Raw genomic sequence first — 24,584 nt, forward strand, 5'->3', positions numbered from 1 at the left:
CCAGACAACCGTGAAGATTCAGACATTTTCAGAGAGTTTTCCTCCTCCTCCACAGGTTGCTCTGTCTTGCTGATGAACTCTGCACTGAAGTAAATGTGGCTAACTGATGAGTCGGGAACGATGTTTTTAAGAGAAAGTGAAGCTTCAACACATGATATTAATTCGTAAAAGAATGCCTTCACAATCCAATAAATAAAACATGGAGCTCCATCTTTTAGAATCTAATGTGCTGAAGATTTTAATTAAAGAGGACTGGAAACTATTTCTGTTGTCCTTTCTTCATCTATATAACTTCCCTGATTTTTCTTACACTTTTTTAAGAAGTCTGATTTGTACTTTACTGTTCATTCTGGTCAGTCTCAGAGTTCCACGTACCTGCAGAATGCCACCTGTTGCATGTTGAACTGCCTGTGTTTTAACCATTGAGCTATTGGGAATCCTGAGACGACTGCATAAGGATGCCGGAACAGAGCAAACCCAAAATTCTGGACTAGTCCTGGATGTCATTCCAACTGTGCTGTGACTGGGCTCCATGAGTTCAGTGGCAGAATGCCAACTTCCTGTAGTTTCCCAACAGTTATGCTGGGAAAGCTGCTCCCTGAACTTGGCATTGATTCAGCAATTCCATTCATTCAATAGACTGCAAGGGGGACATAAATTACAGGTAATTTACATTTTTTTGAATTAATTAAGTTGGAAGTGTTTAATTGCTTTGAAGAGTTTTCTGGTGCCTTTGAGTATTTTTTGTTTTACATTTCCCAGCATCTGAGATTTGACAGCTGATCAGTAGGGTGCAGCCGACTCTCAAGGGGCTTCTGTGAGTCGGGTTTGCTGTAGAAGGGTCCAGGCAAACTGGTTTAAGCTGTCATTTTTCAAGAACCTGCTGTAGAAAGATCCGCTCTGGATATATAGTAAGTGGGCCTCGTTCACAAGGTAGCGCTGGTTGTGGGTAGCTTGCTACTCTTTGGAAGCTCTGAAGTGTTGTTCCTTGCTTCAGATCCTGTCCCTTTCCCTTTTATTTTCTCTAAGGAGGCTTCAGAAATGGATGAACTTGTAAATCAAACAACGAATATTGTGCTACAGTATAATCCCAAAATGTTTAATCTGTTTACCTTCATGCTAAGAATAATTCTACAATGCATTTTGTTTTTAATGACATGTAGGACACTGAATCTGAGGGTATGAGTTTCCTCCGAGAATGCTGGAAACACTCAGCAGGTCAGGCACAATCACTGGAAAACAAAACAAGATGTCCTTTCGGGTCAAAGGTTCTTCTGCTCCTCCTTGGACAGTTCCTTCCTGACCTGCTGAGTTTTTCTAACATTTTCTGTTTTTATTTTGGGTTTCCAGCACCTGCAGGCTGTTGGTTTTCGAAAGTAAGTGAAGTATTGATTTGCCAGCGTGCCAATCTGTTTATCAGGGTCCAAAGTAGATGCTTATTCTGTAATCATAGCAATTGATGTTGTAACTTCATGTCTACAAAAGCAAACCTTTGTGTCCACTTTTTGACTAGATAATGTATCATAGCAAACTTGATATTGGAGTTGTTTGGTTGAGAATAGGCATGCAGAAGATTTTAAAGAAGATAAAAGGAGAGTTTCCGAATATACAGGAAGGATAAGCAAACCACTTTCAGAACATCTGTAGTATTCAGGCCAAGTTACACTTGTTGGCTAGTTGGACAGGGAAAACGTCTGCAAGCCTGATACCAGACTTCCGAAATAGACACACTAATCTGAGTTCTGTCAAAGGTGGAGATCAGGGAGGCTCAAAGGAATTTCTGTCTCGTGGGATTCTCTGCCCTGTGGCATTTTAAGTTTGTGTTGGAACTTTGGAGATGGTATTGGGAAGTCTGAGTCTGTGTATCAGAAACACACACAAGTCCCTTGAAAGAGGTAGGAAAAGCACATCCTCAAACATTAATGTATTCATCAGCCACTTCTGGCTCTATGCTGTTGATGAGTCTGGGATCCCAATATTGACCTCAGAAGACACAAATAGAAACAAATCATCCTTAGTCTTAAGAGATTCCTAAGTAGAGATGTCTGCTTGGGTGAGTAATCTACTTTACTGCAGGCTTTTTGTCTATTCTACTGCTTTTCTCAATGCACTTCAAAGATAACTGAACTGATGTCTCTTCAAGCTGATATCTGCAGTGAAACTTGTGTCTGGGACACTTGTTTGGCTGTGTTGGATAGGTCATGATGCTTGTCCAACAGTGGTGCTGTTAGGTGTTTGAAAGGGCCTTGAGCTGACCAAGCAATCAGAAGAACATGCAGATGTTGTTAGCCTCATAAATAGCTTTAGTCACCGGAAGAATCTGGGAGTGTGTTCACTAGTATAATCTCTCATTATCCCCCTCATCAGGATCGTTTTGTAATGCAGGAGTCCCATGATCTGACTTCATTTCCCTATGAGTTATGCATGACAGAGGTGGTTTAAGACTTCTGTGTAACATTTAACTCCAAAGATCCCATACCTTTGCCTTGTTCACATGCTCTCAGCTTTTCTAGTAGCTGTGTGTGAAATCAAGATCGCCAGGCCACATATGAATCTAAAACAGATGATGTGTCTAGATTTGGATCAAAGGTTGGCAAAAGTTGCAAGGTAGCTGTGACCTTATCCTCTGCAACCTGACTTAAACAGATTCTTAATCATAAAATTGTCTGTTGATTGACAAGACAAAGGGCTGATTGAAATTTATGTGGGTCAGTGAACAGTAGAGATGAAGGCTGTTTAAAACTTTCAAACTTTCTGAGGTTCTCAAATACTCCTTTTTCTCTTTAAATATTGATGCTCCTGTCTTCCAAGGACAGTATTTTTGTACATGGTTACCTGCCCTCAATTTCTCCTGAGGTCTGCATATTTGTTGAAATTAAGGGGGAAAATCTGTAGATAATAACTGAGGCCCTAATGTTGATCTTGTTCAGGCAAATTCTTACCACTGAATACTCACTGTGCTTACTGACTATAAATTTCTTTGATTCTCTGAAACTGTTTCTTAATTGATTGGAATGGTCAAGACGTCCCCCAGATAGCAGTGAAGGTTGCTTCAGATCTGACTGTCAATAACAGAGGACATGCTTCTCTTAAAGAACCAATGGAGACATTCTTTATTTTCTCTGACACTTACTCTCTTTGGCTGCATCACTTAATTTGGTTCATTTTTTAACTAATTCCAGTTCTGAGAAAATGTAATTGACCTGTAACTGATTTACTTGCATGTCTGCCACCTAAGTGACTGAATATTCCCAGGAGTTTTGTTGATAGGATAATGCATAATGTTGCTGTTCCATCCCAATTTTTGTCCTTTATATGAGGAGTGCTGACCTGTGATTTGTTGTACTAATCTTATTTTTGTTACACTAATCTTATTATTGCCTCATATTTCTGAACTGTGGGTAGACATCCTGATTTTTTTTTTCTATTTACATTATTTTTGCTCTTGAAATCTTCCCAACAACTTTTTGTTAGACTTTTAAAAAGGTCTTCTCTACTTTAAACACAATTTTAGCTCATTGGCATCTGAAATTCTCCAATCAGGACAGATGTGCAGCCAAGTCTAAGTGTGCTTTTGGCTGCTTTACAATATAGCTTGTTCTTAGAAAATGCACCTTGGTATTTTGATGTTGCTACTTGTGCTTTCTCAATCCTCTGAGGCTCTGAAAACCAAATCACAGAGCGATTCAGTACAGGAGGAGGAGATTTGTCTCTTGAAGCTTCTTTGAAAGAGCTAACTGTTGTCCTGGTTCTCTTTCTGTCTTGAGTATTTTCTCCCTCAATCAATTCCCTTTGAAAGTTACTATTTAATCTGCTCCCATCTTTCCAAAGATTTTTTTTAATTGATTGTTTGATATTTATGTAAATGTATGCATGTAAACATTTAGTCCGTATCCTGAAATCATAGAAATACAGGTGTCATTTAATTTATGAAGCCAGCTACAGTTGTGTTTTTAATTGATTAATTACCTTGAAATTGTGGGTCTCCCAGTTAATCCAGGAAAGAGACATTACAGAAATTGGCCAATTAGATGCAGTACTTCTGGCAAGAGGGTGAACCTCTGTGATACAAGAGCACCTACCTCCAATGGAGACAGCCCTTTGACCCAAAGATGACACTTCATTTTCTGTAGTTTATCTGGATTTTCAGTTTGGACTGAGATTTCAACTTGATCTTGGTTTTCCCTTGTGCCACATTTGCCTCCATTCTCTGCCATTTCCTCTATCTCCAATGTATTTCCATGACCAGTCATATGTTCCCAGACCTCCCCAATCCAGCATTGTCGGTTTACTCCATGTGATGGAGTCCTCGTCTTCAAGTCATTTCCCTCCCATGAAACAACTTCAGCAAAAGTGGCACTTTCTCTTTTACTTCCTTTCTTCCCACTGATCAATACCCCAAATAATTTCTAAGCTGAAATAGCAGTTTTATTGTACTTTTGGTTTATCAGAATAACCATGTAGTCTTCTGAATTGGAGAGATTGGATGACTCATGTGGAATTCCTCCATTCGATAGTTGATGTGGACCTGAGCATGTTGTTTTAAAATTGATCTTCCTGCTATGACCCCTCTGCCTTTGGTCTTGCACACAAGTGAAGCTTAACATCACATACCTTGATTAAGATCAATACAGCGTTAGAAACTTTAACAATTGACTGTAACCATTAGCCTTCAGTTTTATTTTGCTGCTGTTGATTTAATCCATTTTGTTTCTTTACGTATTCCACGAGCATCTCTTTTTATTTTGTGGTATTGTTGTGTTTGATAATTAATAATTTCTCCTACCTTCAATTCTGTTGCAGAATGACCCTTATAGTCATTTCTCAACTTACAGCCTTTCTTGGAGCAAACAGCACGAAACAGACCCTTCAACCCGCTGACTCCATTGATCAGTGTGTACCCGTTTATACTAATACTATTTTATCATCCACACACCCCCATCAACAGTTTCTACCATTTACCTACACACCAGGAATGATTTACACTGGCCAGTTAACCTCCTAACCCTCATGTTCAAAATAAATTGAGTATCAAAGTACATATATGTCACCACATACTACCCTGTGATTCATTTTCTTGCGGGCATTCACAGTAACTACAATAGAATTAATAGAACACACTCACACACTCACACGCACGCAAAAACAGACAAGCAACCAATGTACAAAAGATGACAAACTGTGCAAATATGCAAGGAGAAAAAAACCCCAAAATGATCATAATAAATAAGCATTGATAACCTGAATTGTTGAGACCCTACATAAGGTGTGGAAATTGTTCTATGTTTGGTTGAGTGAAGTGAAGTTATCCCCTCTGGTTCAAGAGCCCGATGGTTGAGGGGAAATGGCTGTTCCTGAACCTGTGTGGTAGACCTGAGGCTCCTTTCCTTTCTTCCTGATGGCAGCAGCGAGAAGAGAGTATGGATTGGATGATAGCTGTCCTTGATGATGACAGGATGCTGTTTTCCTGCGACAGCACTCTGTGTAGATGTGCTCAGTGGTGGGGAGGGCTTTGCCCGTGATGGACTGGGATGTATCCAGTACATCTTGTAGGCTTTTCCCTTCATGCTCATTGGTGTTTCCTTACCAGGCTGTATATCAGGAAATGTAGAGGAGGTTTGACCCAACAGCAGAGCAGTGGAGACCATTCAACGAGCCACAAAGCAAGTGAGAACAGATGCTAAATAGCACTGACAACAAGCTAACTGGAGGTTTGGAGCAACTGGTTGAAATTGACTATTTCAATGGGTGAGGGTTTAAATAGGCTGCAGGTGATGAGTTGGAAAGGAAGGGCAGGTGACTCCTGGGTGAAGACTGGGAGATGCCTGCCTGTGCAGGCCTGACAGGATCCCTGCCCCCTCTCCCCATGTGGCACGTGGTCAACAGCTGGCATCCCGGGAGGATCTGGATGAGTCTGGTGGAGCTCCTTGATGAACGATCGATCCAAGACAGGACCTCCACTGTTGGCTTCTTAATAACGTTATTCTGTCCGACAGGGCCCTGGTCTACCTGAATGCTTGGAAGAGGGCATGGAGTGCCATCCTAGTTACCAAACACACCTACTACTGCCAGCCCAATCGTAAGCCGCACTCATCCAATCAGCATGAATGGCTTCAAAGGGTAAAATACCTATGGCAGGGAAGGTGTGTAAATGTGGGACAGCTTGGCCCAGAGCAGATAAATCTTCCATGTGGAAGGGTTAGAGGCAGCGAAGCATCGCAGAAACTTTTCTTCTTGCTGATTGCCTCCTTCTGCCTGACCGTTGGTCTGTCGATGACAGCCAGAGGACAAACTCACTGAGGGGCGGAGGAGGGACCAGAAGGCTTATCAGAAGCAGGAGACGAACTGTGGGCCCCAGTTGGACAACGTTCTGAGGGAAGCTGTGTTGGCGAACTACATGTTGGAGAACCAAGACTGCCATCTCGATGGTGATGAGGACCTCTTTGGAGAACTGGTCCACCACTGTCATGATCACCACGGCCCCATCAGGAGGTGGTAAACCCGTGATGAAATACCTGATGATGCGTGACCACAGGCATCGAGGGACCAGTAAGGGCCGTAGGAGCCCAGACAGCTGCTGGACGGAGGAATTTGACTGGGCATGTTGAGGGCAGGCAGCAATGAACTGATGTACCTCTGAAGTCATAGCGGGCACCAGAACTGGCATGGCAGGAAATCCAGAGTGCCATGCACCTGGATGGCTGGAGGGAGAGGGGTGAGGAGTAGCCTCACTGGAGTGCGTCAGTGCGCATGGCCGCCAGCAGGTACACGTGGTTGTCAGGTGTGTCGGTCAGAACAGGCTCGTGCTGTAGGTCCTGGCAGATCTGACTTGCGAGGTCCTGGATGAGCGGGGTGAGGATCTGGTGGGGGGATGGAATGATGGGCTGTGAAGTCTATCTCTGCTTCTTTTTGAAGCTGGGTTGGTAGGAGATGAAGTTGAATTGCTCGAAGACGAGGGCCCAGTGAGCCTGAAGTGGGTTGAGCTGGCAGGACTGTTGTGTGGATATGAGGTTTCAGTGGTCAGTCCAGATCAGGAAGGGTTTGATGGGAGCGCTCGTGAAGGGTCTCTTGAGCTGCACAAAATCGTGGTCTACGGCAGCAGAGCACGTTATCCGTGAGGGAGGTGAGGGGAGCAGCAATTTGGCTGTAGTTTCTGATGAAAAGGTGGTAGAAATTGGAGAAGCCCATGAAGCTACTTGAGGGTGTACAGTCAGGGCCATTCAACGATGGCACACACTTTCTGTGGTCCATGGTTATGCCTTTGTGTGAAAGGATGTACCCGGGAAGGATGATCCATTTGTGCAACTGGCATTTCTCTGACTTGCAGTACATTTAGTTTTTGTGGAGACGTGGTCTTTGGGGTCCTTGGAGAAGATGAGGATGTTGATGAGAAAGATGAATACATACGTATGTAACATGTCTCAGAGGATCTCATTAACAAGGGCTTGGAAAACAGCAACACCAGGTATTTGCAGTGGCCAGTGGATGTTATGAACTGTGTCTTCCACTCATACCTCCTGCCAGATGCAGATCAGGTTGTTGACGTTCTATAGATCTACTTTGAGGATCTGGGCCCCATGAAGTGTTTTGAATGCGCTATCCATCAAGGGGAGAGGACAGTTGTTCTTAATGGTGATCTTGTTGAGTCCATGAAGGGACGGAGAACCCCATCTTTTTGAGAAAGAAGAATCCTTCACTGGCTGGGGACGGGGATAGTCCAATGAAGCTGTGCCGCAGCACTTTGGTGGTGTAGTCATTCATGGCTTGGGTCTCAGAAGGGGAGAGGGAGGACGGACAACCTCAGGGAGGGGTGGTGCCTGGGAGTGGGTTGCTCACGCAGTCGTGTGGTCTTTGAGGTGGCAGAGTCCAGTTTTCCTGGGTCGTGAGGAGTTTGGTGAGGTTGAGGGTTTCCTCCATCTCCATGGATTTGCGGGGTGAAGTCCGCATTAGAAAGTCGCCTGCTGGGCTGGAGTCCACCAGAGCCTCCTATGCGCATAGAGCCATCGGGGTGTGGAAGAGGATAGAGAATGATGCTGGACGAGAGGCTGTGGGGAGCGTACCGGATTAAAGGCCCCCTTGCCTCTGCCTGGTCGTGCCGTTTCCCTGGTGCAGCGGCCATTTGATCCGGTGATCCACCGTAAGTGCACAAGTTGTTTCTGCACTGGCGCTCATGCAGGCTGGGGTGTTGCAGGGTGGGAGGGGGGGTTGACGTAGCTCTCCCTAACTGCACGAGTTCCGGAGACATTGTTAATGAGGGTCCTGCAGCTTGAAATGGAACTGGGGTTCTGGCTGGTGATCTGGAGGACCGGCCCAATATAGAGGGACAGAGTGATGAGGCTTTTGAGGTCGGTGGGCATCTCCCAGCTGGACAGCTTGTCTTTCAAGTGCTCCGAGAGGCCGTGATGGTAATGGGGTGGCAGCACTTAAGCTTTTTAGCCACTCTCCGCTGCAAGGCTCCTGAACTCCACAGTGTAATCCAGCACTGAGCGTGAGCCTTGATGCAGGTGAAGTGTCTGATTTGCTGCCTCCCTTTCACTTCCTGGGTGGTTGAAAACCTGGTGCATTTCAGCAGTGAAAACCCCATATCTGTTGCAAATTGGGGTCTTATTGTCATGGTTAGTGGCAGCCCAGGTCAGAGCACGCTCAGTTAAGAGAGAGTTGAGAAGGCAACCGCGTCTCTGTAGAAGATAGAGATGACTGGGGCTCGAAGTGTAGGATGCACCTGGATAGGAAGATGAGGCACCAGCTTGGGGATCCCTCGTAGCGTTAGGACACCGGACTCTAGGGCTCCAAGGGAGGAGGCTGACTGGTGTGGGGTTTCTGTGTTGAGACGGAGAGTTGGTTGAGAGTGGCGAGCAGATGGTTGTTGGTTTCATGCTGTTTCTAGATTGTGTGCTCAGGTCGATGGATGACTTCCTTTTGGCAAGCAAACTTCGCTGAGTCATTCGAGGCCTCACTCATCCTGTCAGGAAATGTAGAGGAGGCTTGACTCAAATGCAGAGAAGCGGAGACAATGCAGCGATGTACTTTAATAGTAGACTGCAAAAATAACTAGCCATGAGGGGCCACGAAACAAGAGAGAATAAATACTACTGACCACAGGCAACAAGGTAACTGATGGCTAGGAGCAACTAGTTGATGGTGGCCAGTTCGACTGGTGCACAAGGACTGTGGGCGAGAGCTGGGTTTAAATAGGCTGCAGATGAGGAGTTGGAAACAAGTGGCAGGTGACTCCTGTTAGTTAGTTCGGTGGAGATATTGAAGGTGCCTGCCTTTGCAGGCCTGGCACCGTGATGCATCCAGCTAGAGAAGATTGCCAGAATTTTAGATGACTTGTCGAATCTTCGCAAACTTCTAAGAAGGTAGAGGGTCTTTTGTGCCTTCTTTGTAATGGCAGGTATGTGCTGGATCCAGGACAGATCCTGGGTCCTCTGAAATGATAACTCTGAGGAATATAAAGTTGCTGACCCTGTCCACCTCTGATCCCTTGATGACTGGCTCATGGCCCTCCGATTTCCTCCTCCTATTGTCAATAATTAGCTCTTTGGTTTTGCTGATGTTAGGTGAGAGGTTGTTGTTGTTGCATTACCATTCTGCCAGATTCTCAATCTCCCTCTGAAATGCTGATTCATCATCACCTTTGATTTGGCTGACAACAGTGGTGTCATCTGCAAAGTTAAATATGGCCTTGGAGCATGTACTTAGCCTCACAGTCATGGGTATAAAGTGAGTACAGCAGGGATATATGCACTGCACCGGAGCTGGTGGAGATTAAGGAGGAGATGTTGCCAGTCAGAACTGACTGGGGTCTGCAAGTGAGCAGATTGCACAAGGAGATATTGAGGCCTAGGTCTTGGAGCTTATTGATTCGTTTTGAGGGGATGATAGTGTTGAATGCACACCTGTAGTCAATGAAGGGTTGAGCGAAGAGCCAATGAAATGGTGTCCGCTGTGGACCCCAGTTGTGATGGTAGGCAAATTGGAGCGAATCCAAATCAGTGCTCAGGCAGGACTTAATAAGTTTCATTTCACAATGGATGTAAGCGCTACTGGATGATAGTCATTGGTAGAGGTAATGCCATTCTTCTTGGGCACCACTATAGTTGAACCACATCCTTGGGAAGTGGGAGGAAACTAGAACACCTGTGGGAAGATTTTGCAGCCACTATAGCAGCTATCCCTTCCTGCTGAAGATGCAGTTCCAGTAGGGAAACTAAGCTGTGATGTCAATGAATGCAAAGGGATGTAAAAAGTGAAAAATAAGTGGCAAATGAGGAAGCATTTTTTAAAAAAAAGAAAACTATCTATAAATGTTGATATCCTGAGATATCAGGGTATCTTCATCCAAAATTTGTGAAGTTAGCATATAACACAGCAAGAAAGCAAGGCCCACAGCGTGTTGGCATTTATTGTGGAAACGAGGAGTCGGGACATCTCTTTGCAATTATTAGAGGGTGTTGTTAAGACCAGATCTGGATTACTGTATACATTTTAACCAACTTTCAAGATGGTGTGACAAGAATGAAAATCAAAAGTGTGTGAAGGCTGGAAATCTGAAATAAACCAAAAGCTGTTGGAAACAGTCAGCAAGCAGCATCTGCTGTCTTTCCATAATTTTCTATTTTAAATGGAGTTGATCTTTGGGCTGGAAGGAAGCTTGAGCAGCGTTGGCCTAGTGGGACAGATAGGAAAACTGGTACCTCACAGGATCAGAGAGCTGGGTTCAGTCCTGGCCTTGGGTGCCATCTGGTTGAGTTTGTGTGTTCTGCTTGTGGTTGTGTAGGGTTTCCTCTGGATGTTCCCGTTCCTTCCCACATCCTATGGTTAATAGGCCACTGTAAGTGTCCCCCTCTCTGCAGGGAACCAAATAAAATGAAGGGAGAACAAAATATGGGATTAGTGCTGGATTGGTGTAAACCGTTGGTTGATGTTCAGCACAGGCCCAATGGGCAGAAGGTCCTGTTTCCCTGCTCTTGTCGTTCTATGATTCAGACTAGATTCATTTATTTATCACATGTAGATCAAAACATACAGTGAACTCCATTGTTTATGTTAATAACCAACGCAAGATTAGGATGCGCTGAGAGCAGCTCACAACCTCCAACGCTAACATAGCATGCTCACAATGCATTGACTGGAGCTTGGAAGAGTAAGAGTGATTTCGCTGTAGCGGCTTGACAGGCTATATAATGGAAATTTGAATCCAGAGGCAATGCCTCAGATCGGTGGCCAGGAGGAATTTCTTAAACTGACAGCTGTAAGTCTTTGCTATTCTGAACCCCAGAGTCTCCAAGACTCTCCTTAAGCATACACAAGACTGGAATTGATGGGCTTTACAATGAAGGAATTAGGGATGAAGTTAGAGGTGAGATAGAAAATCAGCTATAATGTTGAATGGCGGCGTATCTCAAAGAGCCGTGGGCCCTGTCAGTCCTATTTCTTGTGCCTTTAAGGTATTCCAGTAGTGGCATTATGGGATGTACTGTGGTTTATAAAACATAGAACATTACAGCACAGCAAAGGCTCTTCGGCCCACGATGTTGAACCTACCCTAAGATCGATCCAACCCTTCCTTATTGCACAGCTCCTCATTTTCCTATATCCATGTGCCTAACTGAGAGACCCTAATGTATCTGCCTCTACCACCAACCCCAGTAGCGCTTTTACCAATTGCCCTGAAGTTCCAGCAATATTTGATTCAACTATATTTAAAGCAATACAATTAACTGCCTGATCTCAGAGGCTTATTTCCCACTTGCAGTATTTGGTAAGCTGGTTTCGTGCACCAGACTAATCTTTCCCATTATTTTGTATTGGCCATAACTTGACCTGTTTACCAAACTGATTCAACATTTTTGATTACCCTCTGGAATGACTTTTTTTTTCCTCTGATTTAATTTGCATGTCTGAAGTCTAGGTTACTTGGGTTATTTGTGTTTGATAAGTTCTTTTAAAATGCCTTGTGATCAGCGATTTCCTTCTCCTGAGGGAAAATAGGTCTTGAACTCTATTCAGGAATTATATAGAGTTGTAAACAAGTTGGGATGCTTTAGTCTTGTGTACTTTTGTGATCAACATAAATCCACACACAGCATCGGTTGGCAGAAGTTTGGCACCGTTTGGGGATCTCTCATTTGCTTGGGAAATAAGCATTGTGATTGGACAGTTGTGTCGCAGTTGTTTAAATTTGCATTGCGTTATTGGAGAGGACAAAGGTGAGTGAGAAATATCCAAAATGATAAAAACAAATCTAGATTTTATGCTGAAAAAGTTAAATTTTCAGTGCATTAATGTTGTAGTTGAAAGTTTCCTATATCTTCTTATAACCAATTGCCCATATTTTATCCTTATGGGCTGACCTTCAACACATTCCTTATCCCACTTTTAAAATGTTTATTGCTCTTATTGTATACTACTTTCTGGGAGTAAGGGTGTTTATTTCTCTGAGTACATTTGCCATTTCCTGGACTATTTGCTTAGCACATTCTTATTCATTGAATTTCACTTAACCGTGTTAGGATGAACAGCTGTTTAAAAATCATTTCAAAGTTAAAGCACTTGTTTTGTTAGAGGAGTTTATATTAGATCTAGTTCCACAATTTAACTCTACCCTTACCTCCAAAACATTGGACTGATGCTTTAATTCTGTGCTCAGTTGAAGGTCTTATCTTTTGAAAAGTGCAATTTGCCACATTATTAAAAGTTTCAGTGGGCTTTATCTATCTGTCCACACTGTTATGCTGTTCAGTATAATTGCTGCTTTAATGGTAGGTCATTGTTTATATTCAGTAAAATAATGTAGATGTCACAAAGTGTTTAAATCAATAGCAAGTTGTGCAGTTTCACAAGACATGAAAATATTGATATATTGCTGCCTAAAATACCTCTAGCTACCAATTATGCTTTATTCATTTATGAGATATAGACATAACTATCACTTAATCGTCCATCCCAAGTTAATTATTTTAAAAAATTACCATGTACTTCCTGTAAAGGTGAGAATTGGATGGTTATCAGAACCTTTAGGGGTTTTATTTATGTAAAATCTGATAAAATGTTTTGAATTTTTACACTAATTGGCTGGCTCCTTTTTTTTTCCAGTTTCCTTTGTAGGGATAAGGAGCGGTTTTGCTACGTAAATGCCATTCAGAATCTTATTACTTGACGATATGCAAAAGAAGGCCTTTTTCTGCTTCACGACTGGACAAATGTACGGGGCAGAGATAAATGTTAATTGCTTTCATTAGATAATGAGTATTTGGCAGCATTCAGATGGTAGGGATTGTGGATCAGCAGGAGACTTGGCAACCTCTTTCTCTGAAGGTTTCAGTGGCTTGGAATTGCAGAAGATGCATATGACTGCTCATTTGTGGCTGAACATATTGTCCCAAACTCATAAGTCTACGTACAGATTGTGCCCTGAGGACGTGAAAAACCATTTTGTATGTTGAGTTTACTGCACTTTGACAAGAGTCACTAAATCCTGCAGTTTGTAAATTTGTTCTTGTTGACTTGGGATATCATTTGGAGCACTGATCTAATATTTCTAGATAAAAATATTTTTCTGTACATTATTTAACTTGTTATATAATGCACCTAATCTCGTAACTGAATTGAGAAGAACAATAATTGTCAACCAGTCATGTCTTAATAATGGTAGGGACAAATTGTAATGGCTATACACATTTATCACGTGAAAAGATTATGGTGATATATTATTCAGTTTAAATTTTTTTTGATGTACACTGTAAAATTTGATAACAGAAAACAGGGTCACATTAATTTAAAAGCAAAATGCAGCAGATGCTGAAAGTAAGAAACAAAAAATTGTAATACCAGATACACTTGGCAACATTTGAGGGGTGGAGCAATAAGGTGTAATATTTCTGTGGTACTCCCTCCACATATGCTGCCTGACCCACTGAAGCTTTGTTTTTATTTCAGACGTTGATTTTTGTTTCAGCCTTGTCTTGGCTTGCCCCGTATCCGGGATGTCGATTATGGGGTGGTTATCTGACTTCAGGTATTGCTATTTCTTACTGCCCATGACAAATCTTCAGATAAAATTGTTTAATTAAAAAAAAAACTGGCTGGCAAACAAGCTTCTGAGAATTTGGACCCGGAGGTTCCATTCTTTTTCAAGTTCAAGTTTACTGTCAGTCGACTGTACACATGCACAGCTAAACCAAGCAATGTTCCTCTGGGACCAAGGTGCAAGAGACAGTGTATAGATCACATAAGTACGTTGTCTTTGTTGTCTTTGACTACTGTATTTATCCTGAATAGTGGCAGTAACTGGATGATAAAAGTTGCTGCTTCTACCCAATTGGATGTTGGCAAATAACAGTTTTCTACTTCCTATCAGTTTAAAATAGTTTATCCTAGCAAAGGAACCTGCCCTGACTTTTGAAATCTCTGACAATTCCTTTTAATTGTTGAACATTGAGGTGGTGAGAGAATGTGGCAGGCAGAATGTAGTCTCTGCAGAGACTGGCAGGAGCACATTAAATGACATTTTGAAGGAGAAGGCAGTCTACTTCATTGTGTACATGTAGATTTTTCTTTCTCCTTCTTGCTTGTCCGTTTCTTTCAGAGCAAAAACACCTAAATCTTAAAAGTTTGAAGTCCTCAGCGTGACGACTTCAGTGAACAGCTGAATTAATAGATTTCTTGCAATCCAATTTAATAGCTTTTCATTGTGTTGCCCACTGATTCAGGAACGTTTGAAAGTGTGTACAAAGGGACCTAATTATGTGAGTATTATTTAACAGTATTTACACCTGCAGTGGTCCCATATGGTCAGCACCAAGCCATGGCTGCCATTGTGCAGATTCTGGTTTTGGCATAGGAAAAGACCACTTTCAAAAGAGCATCTGTATCCTGTTAGCAAAGACTGCAACTGAAGTAGCAAAACTTTGACTGCACGAACGTCAAGTTTTCTCTTCAGATGCTGATCATCTGTATTAACTGACATCTCGGTGGGAATGGAGAAAGCCCCTTCCCATTGAAGTAAAAGATTTTAGCTCCCCCCCCCCACTACACTTTTGTTTGCTGTTTAACAGATATGGATTGTACAAGCTATTAATTCTAAGGATAGCAAGTTAGTATATCCACTGAAAAATAAAAGTCCAGTGATTCTGTATGGTGGCTGCTTCAACTTGACATTTCCTATTGTGTGAGAACTTGGGTTATTATATTATCTGCCCCAACCCAAATCAATGAAGCTGTCTCCTTTCCCTTCTTCTTGCATTGGTTATAAAGTAATTGCAGAAGCACAGGGCTCTGCCTAGGTTCACACAAGAAGGAAAAATCTAATTTCAATTGATTAAATTTTAAAGAAGTCTTTGTAATAGTGAACTTGAAACTACAGTGTTTCAGTACAACCCAGCTGATTTGTTGATGCATCAAAGGGAAGAAAATCTGCCCCCCCCCCCCCCCCCCTTGTCCAGCCTGGCTCGTAGGGAGTCAATCTGCTTGATTTTTCTCTACAAAGCAATCAGCGCATCTGGGGAAACAGTGGAAAGTGGTATTGAGATCAAGTTTGGACCAGCCATAGTCTTATCGGTAGTCTTAAGGGACTGTTTGACATCTTCCTTCCTGTTCCTGTTTCTTATATTTTTATCTCCCTACACTTTTAAAAGGCACTTAAAGATGGAGAATAAATGTTGGCACTGCCTGTAACATAGGCGTTCCAAGAACAAGTGCATTAAAAAAGTTGACTAATCAGAATGGTTATCTGGGTGTTGAAGCATCTATAGGCGTCTGCTGTCACATTCCCCAGTTTAGAAAGCTTCCTAAGCAAGCTCAATGCGTGGTCCTCCGTGAAAGGGATAACAAAATGGTTGTTGTCAGTGGCCTACTTGAATAAGCTGAAGGTATGGAGGTCACCGCTGGGCTGCTGCAGCTTGTCAAAGTGGAAGTTAGTGGAGTTGATCAGTAACCCGATTAGTAGATGTATAGATAACTTATCCAAGCGGATCTCTTTCTGGAAGGGGCAAAAAACTGAAGAAATTGAGTGAGGAGTTGATCAGAAATGTTGATGGTAATGAATTTTCATTGGTGGTTGTGGGCATTCTTGCAGAAATTAGCACCGCCCTAGAATAACTTGCGTCATGTATGGCAAGCAGTTTTGGGCCCCTAGTCTAAGAATCGATGTGCTAGCGTTGGAGAGGATCCAGAGGAAGTTCATGAGAATTATCCTGTGAATGAAAGGGTTAATGTATGAGGAGCATTTAATGACTTTGGGCCAGTATTCGCTGGGGCTTAGAAGGATGAAGGGGGTTCTCACTGAAACCTTTCGACTATTGAAAGGCCTAGATAGAGTGGCCATGCAGAGGATGTTTCCTATAGTGGGAGAATCTAAGACCAGAGGGCACATCCTCAGAATACAAGGACGTTCTCTTAGAAAAGAACTGAGGAGGAATTTCTTCAGTCAGAGGGTGGTGAATCTGTGGAATTCATTGGCACTGATGGCTGTGGAGGCCAAGCCATTGGTAAGCATTTAAAGTGGAGGCTTTTCCTGATTTGTAAGGACGCCAAATGTTATGGAGCGAAGGCAGGAGAATGGGGTTGAGAGGAATAATAAATTAGCCATGATGAAATGGTAGAGCAGACTTCATGGTCCGAATGGCCTAATTCTGCTTCTATGTTTTATGGTCTTATAATAGTCTTAAGGTCTAACAGCCTTGACACTTCTGCCTTTGGTTTCCAACCACTTATCCATGAAGTAGATGTTGGTAGTCTTGTATAGAGCTGCTCATAAATGTTGGCAAAAGTGCTGATAACATTGGACAGTTCCATGTCAAAAGTGGAAATCCCAGGCCTATTGTCTGTGCTGTGCCTGCTATTTCCTAACTGGTTGGATCCTGCAGACTTGATCAGAAAGTCACTTTAATTCCAATATAAACAGCATCTTACTTTTAGCAAAACTTGTGTGTGTTTTTTTTTGAAGTCCTAATTAAACTGTGTTGTTTTTCTAGGCTCCTATAAACCTATTTCACACATAATCAATTCAGTGGCCTAAGAGCCTGCAAAATATCTTGTTCAATCGTTAGCATTTTTTGGTCTCTTTAATCAGTTCTTTGAAAACGTTAAATTATTTTATGCTCAGTGAAGATGTAATCAACGAAAGATGAATTTCTCCAAAGCTACAGTGGGCAATGAAACTGAAAGGAACATGTGTTAACTGCTGTAGTTTCCAAAACTGGTGTCTTATGTTAAACCCTGAAGATCTAAGAGCATCTCCGTCCTTTCGGAATTTCCAATTCCAAAAGGATTCTAGAATTCTTTGTGCAAGCATTCCAAGAGTTAATTAATAATGTATTAATGTTTCACTAATTGGGTTAAATGTGTGTGATTTCTGGAATGCAAGAACAATGGTCCATTCCATTTTTGACAGTCAAGAGATACAAATCAGTAATCCCTCAGCAAACTTGCACAATGGGAATAAGGGTGGCAAAGAGTGTTTTAACTTGAGCCTGCCTGCCATCTGCACCTTGTCCAAGCAAGCTGTAAGGTCACCCTACCCATTCTGTGTGACAAGAGAAAGCATTGCAGTCAAAGCATTTTCAGAGCCTTTTTGAAGTTGATCAACCATCACTCCAAGAAACTGATCCAAGTAAGAAGACTTTTCAATAATTCATAACAATATGGATGGTTTCCATTTTAATACTTTTCATGAATTTCAAAGAAATTTGTTATCAATAATGATAATCTGCTCCATTTCCTTTGTCATTTTGGTGAAATCCAACATTGTTAAAATAAGGAAAAGAGAGGGTTTCATACCTCATTGCTATACTTGTGGCTTATGCCACTCTCAGATTTCATCACAAATAGGGTCACTTTATTAACTTGCTGAGCTTATCCTTGAAAATTCATGATTAACAAGATTCTGATATGGAAAGAATTAACAGGTGACTAGTTACAGTAGTGATTTTGTAAAGACAAGCTAACTTGGCTTTGTTGAATCTAGACACGGAGGTGATTTTAAGAGGACACAACTTTCATAAGAATACATTATATAATGTTATGACTTTGGCTTCAGAAATTAAAAGAAAGTTCAGAATTTAGTGTAGCCGAAAAAAACCATTTGAAGACATGGCATTAGACTAAATTCTGATGAATCTGAATTCTTTGTTGACTTTGGAAAGGACCTTAATTCTGGACTAATTTTAGTTGTAGCTGGTGAAGAGTTTAAGCCACCTTGTGGGGAGAGCAGGCAGCCCTCTGGTCCCAGACAGCTTCCTCTACTGCGAAGATGAGGCCAGTTTGGGTTGGAGGAGCAAGACCTCATATTCCATCTGAGTAGCTTCCAACGCGATGGCATGACTTCCAGTTAAGATGGCTTTACCGAATGTGCACAGCAGTTTTCTGGTAGTCAAAATGCTAACAAATCCGTCTAAAAAATTACTAAAAATGCCTTTTATGAGGTAAATAGTGTTAAGTTGCCACTGCAAACAGTGAAGGGGCAAGTGATGGTGAGGCGAGTTTGGTGGATGAGCCGAGAAGGTGTGTTGTAGAATCGTTGCAGATGGAGTTCTCATGCCCATAGAGCTGTCCCAAGAATGAAGTTGGATTGCTCTGGGCACTGAAAGGAGAAGTCGGAACCTGAGCAGAGGAGATTAAGTGTCTTACAACTGGCCCCGGTGTGAGGCTGCATCACTCTGGGCACTGAGTGGATTTGAAGAGCTCGAGAGAGGCTTTGAGCTGGGCAGCGAGATCTGGGCCCTGAGCAAGTCGCTGGACAGCGTGGTCTTTCCCTGCAGCAGTGCCTGGGTTCTAGTGTGAGATACGATACACTGTTTGGACAATTTAAATGCCAGCCCAGATCGGAAGGGAGAGCTGATTTCATTCACTCTCCGTGATCTTCACTCCTCTCCAGGGCACGGAGCCTTTTGCTGTCCATTGTTTGGTCAATTTAAACTCTGACCCAGATAGACTGAAAGGGCAGGGTGTCAGAACAAGAGCCAGTTTTGCTTGTTTTCCACGGTGGTCATCTCCATGGCACTGAGGCTATGAAGACTGCCCTGGCTGCTGTGCTCTGTCCCTGCTGAGGTGACGAATTGATAAGCGAGGCTTTGGGCTGAATCCAGAGTGTTCTGGGGTTCAGATCTGAGGGTCATTTTGCTTTGGAATGTTGTTGTTCACTTCAATTGTTTGCATGATTTTTTTTCTTTAATTGGGTTCTTTCAGGTTTCTTGCTTTGTGGCTACCTGAGAGCAAGCAAATTTCAAGCTTGTATAATTTATGCATTCTTTGATAGTAAGTGTACTTGAATCTTGAACATGGATTTCTCTGACGTCTGTTAAATTCTTTCCCCTCACCCTTCTCTTTTTTTATTCCCCCATTCCTCTTTCCGGTTTCCCCTCACCCCTTCTCTGAGAACTAGAATCGCTCAGGTTTAATATCACCGGCATATGTCATCAACTTTGTTGTTATGGGGCAGCAGTAAATTGCAATGCATATTAAAAACTAAATTACAGTAAGAAGTATACATGAAGTTAAATTTAGCCCGAAAAGCAAAAAACAAGTAATGAGGTCGTATTCATGGGTTCAATATCCATTCAGAAATCTGAGGGCAGAGGGGAAGAAGCTGTTCTTGAATCGTTGAGTGTGTACCTTCAGGCTCCTGTATCTCCTTCCTGATGGTAGCAATGAGAACAGGGCATGTCTTGGGTGATGGGGGTCCTTAATGAAGCTGCCTTTTTGAGGCATCTCTCCTTGAAGATGTCCTGGAAACCACGGGGCTCGTGCCCATTATGGAGTCGACTACGTTTACAACTCTCTGCAGCTTAGTTCAATCAGGTGATGCAGCCTGTTCGAATGCTCTCTACGGTGCATCTGGAGAAATTTGGTGACATACCAAATCTCCTCAAATTCTTAATGAAATATTGTTGCACCTGCCTATCATCACCTTCTGGCTCCCCTCATTCTCTTTTCTCTTTCTGACCTCTTGTATTAGATTCCTTCTTCCACCTATCCCCGCCCAGCTTCTTACTTTATCCCTGTCCGCTAACCAACCAATTCCCTCTCACCTGGTCTCACCTTGTCAGCTTGTACTCCTTCTACCCCGATCATCTTCTTCTGGATTCTGCCCACTTCCTTTCCAATCCTAGTGAAGGGTCCTTGTCTGAAACGTCAACTGTTTATTCCCCTCCGTAGATGCTGCCTGACTTGCTGAGTTCCTCCAGCATTTTCTGTGTGTAGCCCTCAGGCATTATAAAGTCAATTCAACGCCTTTGTGTGAAGGTGGTTAACCAAGTTGATGCCTTTGTTGATTGCGTCCAAAGGCTCTAAAACATCATGTAAAAACATTCTGAAATTATACTGTTTGGGAGATGGGGGAAAATAAAAAAATGTTAATTCAGTGAATCTAGTCTGGGGTCTTTTAAAAATTGTTAACTTGGCCTGTCCAAGTTTCAGTGTAGAGGTGAAATGAGAGTAATAGGAATGTTGTGAAGTTCGCTACAATACAATTTAAATGGTTTTGCTGGGTACTGAGAACGAGTGCTTTCATGGCCTAGATCTGTACCGAACCATAAGAAATTAATACAGAGTTCACACTGACTTTGGATGTGGTTTCCTGCTTTGCCGAAGTAACTTCTGACTGCAGAGATGTGCACCAGTTGTCATTGCTAACTCTAGTAGCACTCAACTACATTGGTATTTTCCCCTTCAAGTGGTAGACATTAAAAAGCAGTTTACCCACGGTTGACCTTTGATGTACCACAGATAAAGGCAGTTAATTAAAATGCCTTTTTCTCTTTTTGTGAAAAATATATCCTTTTTACAGCAAAGATATCAATTAAAAAAAGACAAAAACCTAATGAGTGTCCTTTTAAAATAGCCAGTTGCATTTTTATTTGTTTTTTTTTAAACGAGAGAATGCAAGAAACACCAGCCAGCATCTGTTTAAAGGTAAACAGTTCATGTTTCAGGTAGAAGATTCTTCATTTTTGTTAGGCATCAAAGTTTAATACCCTCAAATGTACTGACTCCTCACAACTTGGGCATCCATATAACTGATGATATTCATTTGGTGATGCTTTGATTTATTAATAAAGGCACGAGTCAAAGTTTGTTGGTGGAAACATGAAGGTTACTTTGAGTTGATCTTTTCACAGCATGAAAACCATAAATTATGCATCTGGGATGGTTTGTGTTGTAATGTACCTGTGCTGTTTCTTACAGCCTCAAGAATACAATTAAAGATGGAGAAGGAAGTTGTACAGTTTGTCAGTTATTTCATTCAAGAATAAAATCAAAATTAAATAGTAAATAGGATATCAACCAATCAAAAAACCCTTTGTGTTATGGATCGATAAAGTACTGTAAACCTCTGAGCTGTGATTCTATATTCTCCCCATTACTGAATAGACTCTGCTTTAAACGTCTCATGTAGTTGTCAGACAAGCATGTTCCAACTTGGTGCTTTAAAAAAAAAGTGGTTCTTTTGGCTGCAAAAATCACTTTATCATTGAGGAGGAAAGTGTGAGTGACTTCCTATCACTAGGAAGTTAATTTGACTCTAGTCAGTCATCATTTTCTGTGTAAAATACCCCACCACAGATTAATGGTTGGAACTCCACAGTTTTTGGCCCTATGGATATTTCTAGCGGGGGGTTTTCCCTATCTGAGTAAAAGGTTATTCATAAAGGTCAAGCAACACACACAGACCGCAGCAGGCCAGGCAGCATCTATAGGAGGAAGTACAGTTGACGTTTTGGGCCGAGACCCTCTTTTTAATGAGTGATTAAAAGGTTTTGTATTTTATTGAGTTACTTATTTTATTGACTTCAGTAAAATGTGCAGAAGTATATATGCATCCAATTACAATATTAATATATAAATAAATACTGTAATTGGATGTATTTTTGAACAATCTTGTTCTTTGTACTGCCTTTATGTTATGATGCCAGTATTGGAATTGGGCTTGCTTTGTCGTTCAGTGAGGTCATGGCTCATTTCGTGTGATTCCATACACTAGACTTTGACTGGATTCCTTAATGTGGAGAAAAAACCCATCCCTCTCAGACTTAGCATGTGTGGAAGAGTTACAAATTTCTGCCACTCTGTCTATGATGAAAGGTCTAACTCTAATTCCACCCCACCCCAAACAAGCCCTTGACTCAACCCAGTAATAATAATGACTTTATCTGTCTTGCATCATGAAAAGTTTGATCAAATTTCCATAGAACTGTGCAAAAGTCTTAGTTATTTATATAGCACATATTAATATGTAAGACTTTTGCACAGTATGCGAGTGATGATAAAACTGATTCCGATCTGGGTCTCTGTTGTGGACTGAGAGTGGGAAGGAGAAGGGGGCGGGTGGGGGTGGGGGGGAATCGTGGTTGGAAAAGGGAAGAGAGAGGGGAGTGATTGGGAGGCACCAGAGGGACATTCTGTAATGATCAATAAACCAGTTGCTAGGAGTCTGATGACCTTGCCTGGTGTCTCAGGACTGGGTGTGTCTGCACACACACTCCTCCACCACCTGTTCCACAACACTCCCACGTTGCTCCATACTCACCATTCCCAATATAGTTTCCTCTCAGCAGATTAACAAACTCTGTGCCACGCTGACAAATACAGTACTGTGTGAAAGTCTCAGACACCCCTGCTATAAATGTGTGCCGAAGGTCTGTGCAGAGCACTGTAGCTTTATACTTTTCAGAAGCTAAAGTCCTACTTTGTGTCATCTCTCCTGATAAATTAACCTATTTATCTAGCACATCCAAGCTATACATCTTCCTATGGTACAATACCCAGGCCTGCAGTGCTCCAGATACAATCTTACCCAGAGTATATGGGCAGTCATATCATATTTTTGTAGCCTCTTTTTGGAAGAATTCTGTTCAATTTATTTTGGTTTACCTTTGCTTACAGTAAAGTCCAGTTGTCAAACTTGTGCTTATTTGCTTAATTAATCAATACCTGTAGGTTACAATGCCTCCATTAGCAGTATTTACAACTTCTTTACAAATGCAACATGTTCTGAAACTCAAAGGAAGACAGACCACACTTAGTGAAATTCTGGTTGTCCCGTTATAGGATGGATGTGGAGGGGTGTGGCAAGAGTTCACCGGCTGGTAACTTCACGGAAGGCAAAGTGCAAGCTAGTGCAAGGCAGGCTCTGGGGTGTCTGGGATCTTGTTGAACAATAGGACTGACAGTTTGACTTCACTGAGAATTAAAGATAAAAGTAACAGGATCAGTGGAAAGGGAGGGTGAAAACTGAGGGACAGAATGATCACTGTTTGAGAATAAAGACTGTCTGAAAAGAAAAGCCAGTTTACTAGCTGGAGCAACGTACAGCCAGCATTTTAATTGCCCGAATTGAGGAAGTGGATTAATATTGCAGAAATACAGATATTCTCATTCTAAAAGAAGTATTGGTAGTGTTAGATACCAGCACTAACTTTTTGCTGTAATTTCTGTACAAATACAACATGTTCTGAAACTCAAGGAAGACAGACCACACTTAGTGAAATTCTGATTGTCCCGTTATAGGATGGGTGTGGCAAAAGTTCACCAGGTGCTGCCTGGATTAGAGGGTATGAGCGATAAGGAGAGGGTGGACAAGCTTTGGTTCTTCCTGGAGCACCAGAAGCTGAGGAGAGACGTGATGGAGCATTAAAAAAATTATGACAAGCTCCGATGGGCAGACAGTCAGAATCTTTTCCCCTGGGAGAAATGTCAAGCACCTGGAAGACATGCCTTTTAAGATCAGAGGAAGAAATTTAAAGGTGATGTGAGGGGCAAGTTTATTTTAATGCATGAAGTGGTCGGTGCTGGGAATAGATTACTGGGATAGTGGTGGAAGCAGTTTGGTGGAGGCTTTTGGATAGACACATGAATAAGAAGAGAATGGAGGGATACAGATAATACGCAAGATAGGCACGGCGTTGTAGACTGTACTGTTCTATGTTCTGTAGTGATGCTTTCAGAAGGGTAACTGCTGAGTAATTTACTCGGGAACTTCAGGCAATGTGCAATCCTCAAAGTATCTTGCCAACTACAGGTTGTTGAATGATTTACACCTTTCATGCTGAGGGATTTACTATAATTTTAGCAATGAACTCTGGGCCTATTTGGTCTTTAAAGCTTTATATTTCCAAATGTGCAACTCTGATTTTTATTATGCAAAATTAATTTAATGCTAAATAAGTCTCTGCTAGTCTTGGTGTAATTTTTTAAATTTAATTTTGGAATGTGATCCTCTCTGGTGTAAAGATTGACAAACATTGTGGCAGAGTTTAACAAATGCATATTAATGCAATTGATTTTTTATGTGTCTATAAATTAACATGTTTTAACAGGGCTAAAGCTATAGTTTGATGCTCTGGGGGACCTGTCATAAATGTGGTTAGTTCAGCAGAGTTTAAAGTTTGTGCATTGTTTCGGTGGAACATGGCCTTGGCACCAGAGGGGCACTAACTTTGTTGTGACATTCAATGTGCACACTTACGTAATATGGCACTAAAGTTGAGATCTTTCATCAGAGCAATTTTTTTCATGAAAATTTGGCAATTTGCCATCCTTTCATCTTTTTTCTTTCCAAGGAAAAGATAATCTTCGTCATA

At 41.9% G+C, this 24,584-nt stretch overlaps 1 protein-coding gene across 2 annotated transcripts in view; it reads left to right on the top strand.

Annotated features, from left to right (window-relative positions):
- LOC140734714 (zinc finger protein 800-like) overlaps positions 1-24,584 on the top strand; it is a 147,389-nt gene that overhangs the window by 44,609 nt on the left and 78,196 nt on the right. Inside the window, exon 3 of one of the 2 annotated variants that reach the window (XM_073059082.1) lies at positions 13,945-14,023. The exons of the other annotated variant lie outside the window; for it this stretch is intronic. The gene's annotated coding sequence lies outside the window, so the exon portion shown is untranslated. The remainder of the gene's footprint in view (positions 1-13,944; positions 14,024-24,584) is intronic. 2 annotated transcript variants of the gene reach the window in all.

The sequence above is a fragment of the Hemitrygon akajei genome, chromosome 10 (assembly GCF_048418815.1).
Source record: "Hemitrygon akajei chromosome 10, sHemAka1.3, whole genome shotgun sequence".
NCBI lineage: Eukaryota > Metazoa > Chordata > Chondrichthyes > Myliobatiformes > Dasyatidae > Hemitrygon > Hemitrygon akajei.